The sequence below is a fragment of the Mustela putorius genome, unplaced genomic scaffold (genome assembly GCF_011764305.1).
Source record: "Mustela putorius furo isolate JIRA1106 unplaced genomic scaffold, ASM1176430v1.1 tig00000083_pilon_pilon_pilon, whole genome shotgun sequence".
Taxonomy (NCBI): domain Eukaryota; kingdom Metazoa; phylum Chordata; class Mammalia; order Carnivora; family Mustelidae; genus Mustela; species Mustela putorius.
In genome coordinates, this window is record NW_025421273.1 from 2147549 (window position 1) to 2156938 (window position 9390).

Sequence of the window (9390 nt, forward strand, 5' to 3'; positions counted from 1 at the left end):
AATTGCTGTTCTTCTTCTCTTCGATCTGCCGATGGATTTTCAGGTGTTTGCAATCTTTAGATAAGCTATCTAGCTGATCTCCGGCTAGCTGAAGTAGTCTCAGCCTGCTACTTCTCCGCCATCTTGACTCCTGAAACTAGATCAGTGGTTCTTAAAGAGCCATTATCTCTCTTTCTCTCACTCACTCTTTCACGTGCACGCGTGCGCGCGCGTGTGCACACGCGCGCGCACACACACACACACACCCCTCTGGGTACATTTGGCAATATCTGGAGACAATTTTGGCTATCACACCCAGAGATTTGTGCTGTTGACATCTAATGAGTAGAGTTCAGGAATGATACTAAACATCCTATAATGAACGGGCAGTTTCACAACAAAGAATTATCAAGTCCAAAATATAAATAATGCCACCATTGAGAAATCCTCTTCTAAATGTCTGTTTTTCAACTTTTCACAATGTTGATAAAACAACAGCACCAACAACGACAACAACAAAAACCTATCTGTTTTTTATGCTGTGCTTGGATCTTTCTGTTTCCTACTAAGGATATGCAATCATTTGTTGAGAAAACTTCCTTTCTCTACTTCTCTGAAGTTTCAACTTTTTCTTAAATCAAGTGTCTGTGTATTGGAAGAGGGCTGTTTCTGAACTCCCAAATTTATTTCCCCATTTTTCCAAGCCTATACCAATGACATTTTCTTAACTTTATAAAAAAAGATTTTATATCTGGTAGTGTACATCTCTAAACTTCTTCTTTCACTACTCCTTCTCATTTCATTTCTTCTTCTCTATTTGCACCTATCCCTGGCTCCGCCTTCCTTCTTCTTGAATGTTTTTATTCCACAAATTCCACTTACTTGAATGTGAATCGTAACATCAATTTGTCACTTCACTCCATGAAAGCTCGGATTATAATTGGCATTGCACATAGGCAAAGTTGATATATTTCAATAAGAATCTTTCGATGTATATGGTACTCACATTCATTTAAGTCTTCTATTTCTCCCAGGAACACTTTAGAGTTTTCTTTGTCATGGGTTTACACTTCTTTTGCTATTCCTATTTACAGATCTTTAAATTTTTATTTTATTTTTTTAAAGATTATTTTATTTACTTGAGAGAAAGAGAAGCAGACATCCCACTGAATGTGGAGCCTGATGCCCACACCAGCTCAATCCCCTAAACTGAGATCTTGACCTGAGCTGGAATCAAGCGTCAGAAGCTTAACCAACTGAGCCACCCAGGTGCCCAGATCTTTGAAAGCTTAAAAATTATATTGAAACATCATCACTTGCTATTGCAACTGTGAAGTATATTACGTTAGGATATAAAATTATATTTATTCATTTTTATACTGACTTTGTATCTATTTACCTTGCAAAAATACTTATTAATTCTGTTATTTCACCTATAAATTCTTTTTTGTTTTCTTTGTATACAACTATCAGGACCAGATAGTAAATATTAAAAGTGCTATTCCTTCCTTTTTGAACATTGTCTCTCTCTCTCTCCTCTCTCTCTCCCTTTTATTTTCTTTCCTTTTTTTTTTTAGTTCCCCTCTTTATTGTCTTGTTGTAGCTTAAAGGTTCTGATCACCATTTCCAGTATATATATATATATATATAATTAATTAATATATTAATTAATTAGTATATTAATATTAATATTTTCTTTAAAATATATTAAGAGGTTAAAGCCTCTGCTTTTAGCTCTGGTCATGATCCCAGGGTCCTGGGATCAAGCCCCGCATCAGGCTCTCTGCTCAGCAGGGAGCCTGCTTCCCCCTCTCTCTCTGCCTGCCTCTCTGTCTACTTGTGATCTCTGTCTGTCAAATAAATAAAATCTTTTAAAAAATAAAATAAAATCTATTAATGTAATTAATTGCACTGTTGTATATACTTAAACAGTATTTCTGGACAAAATTAAACTTTCATGTGGTATATCATCTTTTTATATGTGACAGATTTCTTTGTTCCTTTTAAAAGTATTTGTGAATCTGTGAACAGGAATATCTTTTCTTTTCTTTTTTTTTCAAGATTTTATTTATTTATTTGACAGACAGAGATCACAAGCAGGCAGAGACATAGGCAGAGAGAGATGGGTAAGCAGGCTCTCTACTGAGCAGAGAGCCCGATGCGGGGCTTGATCCCATGACCCTGGTATCATGACCTGAGCTAAAAGCAGAGGCTTTAACCCACTGAGCCACCCCGGTGCCCCAGAAATATATTTTCTGTTAATGTCACATTTGCTACTAGAGATTATGCTAGTATGACATAATGAATTAGAAAATATTTCCTTTTGTTTTTTGTTGTTGTTGTTGTTGTTTCTTTTCTATGGTAGGATTTATGTATAACTGATTTTATTGTTTCTTAATATTTGTTTGAAATCATAAGTGAAATTATTTGTTCCTTGAGCTGTCTTTATGAGAAGATTTTTTTAACAGTTTCACTTTCTTTAATAGGTATTGTATTAAACATACTATGTTTTTCTTCGTTAGTCCTGTTTTTCTAATAATTAACAGTTTTATCTAAATTTTCAGATTTATTACTATAAAAATGTTCAAATATCCACTATCATTTCTAATGACTATAGTATCTGTAATGATTCTCCTCTTTAATATTAACCACTTTTGTCAGAAGTTTATCATTTTTTAACTATCTTTAAAACAAAAAAAAACTTTAGTAGAAATTACCCTCTATTGTATATTTATCTTTATTATTTTCTTCCTTCTGTTTTTTTGAATTTATGCATCTTTTGTATTTTAACTTATTTGGAGAGATGCTTAAATTGGGTTTTTCACACTTTCTTCTTATACATATTTAAGGTTATAGATTTCTTCTTAAGCACAGTTTAGCCACATTTACTAATAGTGATTGTTTTTTTCTTTCCTTTTTTCTAAATTCTATTTACTTGTTTATTTGAGAAAGAGAGAGAGGAAGGAGGGGGAGAAGCAGAGAGAGAATCTCAGGCAGACTCCATACTGAGCACAGAGTCTGACATGGGGCTTGAAATCCCCATTAAGTTGGATGCTTAATTGACTTAACCACCCAGGCACCCCTTGTTATTTCTTTGATTCAAGATTTTAGAAACATATAGCTTAATTTACAAACTTAAAAAATTATCACTTTGCACTTGTTTTCTACCTCAATTCCACCATGGTCAATGGTTATATTCTCAAACAATTTTTTTTTAAATATTTATTTATCTGACAGAGAGAGACACAGAAAGAGAGGGGACACAAGCAGGGGTAGTAGGAGAGGGAGAAGCAGGCTTTCCGCTGAGCAAGGAACTGATGTGGGACCCTATCCCAGGACCCTGGAATCATGACTTGAGCTGAAGGCAAACACTTCACAATTAAGCCACCCAGGTGCCCCTATCAATGGGTATATTCCATAAGATTTCAATATAAAAATTTTTGAAGTTTCCTTTATACATCTGGGGAAAATAGAATATGCATTTAATGTCAATTAGGCTTTGAAAGCCATGAAGAAAAATCTAATTATAACTCTGTCATTAAAATAATACTCCACACCAACATTTGAAGTGATGTGTACCATGCATGGTTTCTGTCATAACTATCCAATTCTGTCATTGTAGTGTGAAAGCTAGCATAGATGGTATGTAAATAAATGACCATGACTATGTTCCATAAAACTTTATAGAAGGTGCTGTTAGATATTCATATAATTTTCATTTTCGTAAAATATTATTCTTTTGATTTATTCCAACCTTTAAAAATATTAATACCATTCTTAACTTGTAGGTCATACAAAAATAGCTACTGGCCAGATATGACAAATAGTTGTAGTTTTTTAATCCCCAATCTATATCCTTACCTACTTATGTCTGTCTGTAAGATTTAAAGAATGCTGATTTAAAACTTCTATTGCGATTTTTAACTTATCTATTTCTCCTCTAATTTTATCAGATTTTGCTTCATAAATTTAAAGGATATATTTTGGTTACATAAAAATTTAGACTAATTATATCTTCCTCCTTGGTTAATCATTTTACCATTAGTTTATCTTTATTAATGCTTTTTGTCTGCTCTGATAGCTAAACCACCTTCTTTTTGGTTCATATTTGCATGCAATGTTTTTTCTACCCTTTTTAGTCTTTCTGTATTCATATTTTTATCTTATTTTGTAAACAACATATAGTTGGACTTTGTTTAGTGAAATACATTTTGATAGTTACTTGTTTATTCCTACTATATTGTAGCTGAGCACTTGTTTTACATTTAATGTAAATAATGATATGTTTAAGTCTGAATTTGAATTAACTACTTTACTAGTGTTTTGCTATTTGCACCAGTCCTTTTCTCTTCTCTTTTCATTGGGTTATTTTATTCTTCCTTTAGAATCCTAGAAATTATAACAAAAATCTTTGCATTAGAGCAGTCAACTATAAAGCAGTATAGCTATTATTTCCCAGACAATGCAAATTCATTAGAAGCTTTAGCTCTTATTTTTTTAAAGATACTTCTTTTATTTCTTCTAATGTTTCTGTTGAACTGATACCTCTCTATCTTATTGTTGTTCTGTTAAATATGTCTATTTCTTTCTTTCTTTTTTTTTTTTTTTCTTAACCCAGCTGCTTAGTTTCCCTTTTTTGGTATTTTTCTATGATAGGTTTAGACATGTTTTCTTTGTATTTATTTCACCTAAGGTTTATAAAGCTTTTAGATTCTGTGGCTTAATATCTTTCATCACTTTCAGAAAATTTGGTCTAGTTTCTTTTCTCATAATGCCACTGCCCATATACTTGCTTCTATCCTTCTCGGTTTCCAAACAAATGTTAATACTATGTTTCTTATATTCAACTTCTTTTCTGTATTTTATATCCATGTATCTAAAAATTGTTCATCATCATATATACTGAGACTATAATCCTCTTTTTTTGCTGTTTCTAATTTGTTGTTAAGCTTTTTCTTTAGCTTTTAATTTTACATAATTTTTTCCAGTTTTAGAATTATCACTTGATTTTTTTTCTTTTTTTTTTTTTAGCTCAGCCATGAACATTATACCTTGATCCCATTTTCTTCACATATTAAGTATTTTAATAATTCCAATACTGGATTACCTGCAAGTCTATTTTTTCTTTTATATTTTATAAATTTGACCCCATCCCCTACCATTCCTGAAAGTCATTTTGTTGTATGCTAAGCACTGTGTATATTAAATTATATAGTTAATTTGAAGCTTAACTGAATTGTCATCTTTCAGAGAATATTTATTTTTACTTATGGTAACCAATTAGAGTAGGGATATATCTCTTTTCAATCTGAAGTAAATTTGTTTTGAAAGTTGGTTTATTTCTTATTTGTGTTTGCTCCTACTGTGTTCCTCTAGGGCTTTACTTGGGATTTTTTTTTTTTTTAAAGATTTTATTTATTTATCTGTCAGAGAGAGAGCGAGTGAGAGTGAGCACAGGCAGAGTCAGAGGGAGAAGCAGGCTCCCCGCGGAGCAAGGAGCCCGATGTGGGACTCGATCCCATGACACCGGGATGATGACCTGAGCTGAAGGCAGCTGCTTAACCAACTGAGCCACCCAGGCGTCCCTACTTGGGATTTTTAATAAGACTTTTTCTCCTTGGTTTAACCTCTAATTTTTATCTAACTAGGCCCATGCGTCATCTTAGTTGTTGTTTCTAGATTGCTTCTTACTTCCTTGGATGTTTATGAATTGGATAATGCCTTGAGGAAAAGGTAGTAAAGAAATTTGGAACCACTTCAATGTACTTTCTTTCTATCAAAAATCAAGTGCAACCAACATTTGAATGTAATCATGAACACTAAGTTTGTCTTTGTCCTGAGAGGCTGTTGAAAGCTCAACTAAGTTCCTCAATTGCTGTGTATTACTTCCTGATCAATTTTTTATCCACTTAGCACCATGCCACATTTAATTGACAAATACCTTGAGGGAAATTGTCATAGGATGCTAGGCTCACCTCAGTCCGTTTCCTTACTATTTGGGATCCTCATTCCTCAAGTCTTGACTTGTCTTCTTTCTTCATGCCTAAAATACATCTGCTTCAGAAAACTATATTTTTCTATGTTTTTATATTTGTACTTGGGGAGAAGAAATGATAATTGTTCCTGGAAGCTAATCCAGTGGTTTTGACATGTAAGACTACTACATATAAATCTGCTATACTATTCAATGAACAGATCAAACAGATTTTACAATTCTTAATTTATTTTCATGGTATAAAAGGAAAATGCTCATAAGAGAACTAAAGACAACTTATGGGTAAGGTTTTGAAACCCATTCTCTAAATGTATCTTTTTATTTCCCAGAAAAATTCTATAAATAGGAAAAATAAACTTCTATCAATTCTGAGACCAAAGAAATAAAAACTGACCATAAAGACAACCTGAGATAATTTAATAATAAGCCAATACTGATAGCACTAACTAAGGAAACTGTCAATAGCCAAAATCTGTTCTGTTGGGTTTATAGGCAGGTTTTCTGGAAAGCAAGCTACTGATTTATGAATACATACTAGAATTCTTTTGGCACTAATACTGACTATAACTGAGCTGGGAGAATCTAGATATCATGATTGTTCTCTATTACCAGATAAACATCTTTTTATTCAAGTATGAAAAAACAAAAATATGTCTTATGAATCATGTGTTAAAGTTTGATATGCATGTATTATAGGATATAAAAATAACTTAACAAATATTTACTCTTTATTTCATCATAACAGAATATAACTGTGATGAGAAATATCAGCCAATAATATAATCAATGTTGTCAGAGACCATAGAAGAGATGTGTGTCTTTGTAATACTGCTTCAGTATGTAAAAATATAAAACTTAAAAAAATTAAGAAATAGCAACACATAGAAAAAATTATAAAGTGACAGAATGATAAAAAAAATTAAAATATAATAAAAGCAATTGATAAATATAAAACAAACAAAAAAACATGGTGTTCCCAAAACTGAAACAGAAAAAAAGTGGTAGCAACAAACCACAAATTAGTTGTGAAGAATTTTTTGTCAATATTCAGATTTTAAAAAGTAAATTAATTTTTGCTTTAAAAAAGTTATGTTAAAATATTCATATATGCTATATTTACATATAACTTTATAAGCACCAATTCAAAAATAGAAGCATCTTTAAAAAACAGAAAAAGTAGAAGTACCTTTGTTGTTAAATTTCTCATCTGTACAATTAATAATTATAATATATATATGGTATGGTATTATGATTTCTATTTCTTCCTTAAAGCAGACTCTATTTACCTAATCATAATTCATATAATTAAGACATTTACAATGATCACTCACATTTCTGTCTTCAGTGATAGGTTGGAAAGTGTTCCTGACCCAAGCTGAACCATTGCTTTTCACTTTCAACAACTTCCATCATGAGTGGACACTCTGAATAAAGTTCTGAATTCATAGTGCACCACAAAGAGGAATTTTGGAGACTCTGGCTGCAGAGTCTCTTTGGAGACTCCAAAACTGCCTGATCTTTGTCTTTTGCAGTATTTGTCTTAGATAATCAGTTCTTTAAATCTTTGAGCTGCTCTAGGACATCGTTCAATAAACCCTACATAATCATTTACATATATATAGTTTTAAATATATATGGGTAAATTATAAATATATATTAAAATAGATGTATAAAATACTATATATGTATAAATATATATGTAGGTTTTTTGTTTTGTTTTTTTCATTAAAAATTTTATGTATTTATTCGACAGAGAGACAGTGAGAGAGAGCATGAGAGAAGAGGTCAGAGGGAGAAGCAGACTCCCTGTGGAGCTGGAAACCCAATGTGGGATTTGATTCTGGGACTCCAGGATCATGACTTGAGCCAAAGGCAGTTGCTTAACCAAATGAGCAACATAGGGGCCCTATATATACAGTTTTAAATAAGTTCATCTTACATTTGTATTCAATTAAATTGGATTGTGTAGCTAATCCAAAAAATTAAAAAGTCTTAGCTCTCTCAGTGCTGGATTACAGGCAAAAACCTCTTATTCTCTTTCTCTCCACATTCTATTCTACACACAACAGTCCATTTGATTGATTAAAATATGTTTGATTATGCCAAACCTATTTTCAAAACCATTGTTTGGTTTCTCCTGCACTTCAGGAAAAAAAAAAAGTACAAGGCTATTAAAAGGTTTATAAGACCTTACACAGCCTAGGCCATTATTACATATCTGATTTCATCTCTTATAATTCTGCTTCTTCATCCACTAAAGCCATCATGGTCTTTCTGCTGTTCCTTGGAACATGCTTCAGGACTTTGCATAAGATGTCTATTCTATGCAGAGATTTCTTGTCACAGTTATCCATATGGTTTCCTCATTTATTTCCTTCAGATTTGTGCTCAAATATCAAAAAGGCCTAATTTGAGTATCAAAATAGTCACTGTCACAGTATCTTTACACTCTAACATTTCATTAGCTGAAAATGTACCAAATATAAAGAGTCAAAAACGCTTTGAAAAAGACAAATAAATAAACAAAAAATGAGAATTTTAAAAAAAGAATATCTTAAGAAAACATGAATGGAAAAAATATATATATATATCTATACTGTTTGCCATCCTGTAGTCTTTCTTGTACCCTTCTCCAACAAACTGGGACTCTATTATCTCATGTACTTATAAGAAGAAAGCTTTAATGGCAATTGGATGTAAGCTTCAGGCTGGTACTAATTCCTGGGAAACCAGATTTTAATTGAAGTTCACTGTACAGAATGGGTACTGTGAAGTGGAAAGTGATAATTTAAATTCTAACAAAATTTGTCTTACATTAATTGCAGTCAGTTTCTGAATCCAATGTGATCATTTTAGCAAATCCTGAGTGTAGAGGTAGAAGGAGATAGGAGATATTTGGTACATAGTAGCTCTCCCACATTGGCTACTTAACTTTTGGAGTTTAGTCAACTTATGACAGGAAGGATATACTCATGCACATAATAATAAGAATAATAAGACATCATTTTCCATCCCTGAGGGAATTAAAGATTTTTGCAATCTTCAAAAACTTGAAAGACGCCAATGCTGTGATTCACAGCATATCACTATTCTTTCAACTACTTTAATTATTGCAAAATACTAACAAATCTTTGATAATCAATTACTGTGAACTTATTTAATAAGTCCAACTGTGCCTGCTATCCAGATATATTCTACTTATTAAAGCCTGCAAATATATGCCCTGGCAACTACTATGCTTTTATTGATCTAGCAATTACATTTTCAGTGGAACACAAATTTAAATAGAGTAGGTTGTGTTCACCTGGCAGGAACTGCCTCTGAGATATTCTGTTTCTGAGATATTTCAGCCCTCTAGTTCTGTGCCATAATAGAGTTTTCAGCAACATTATCTGATTCACCATCTTGTAAGATGT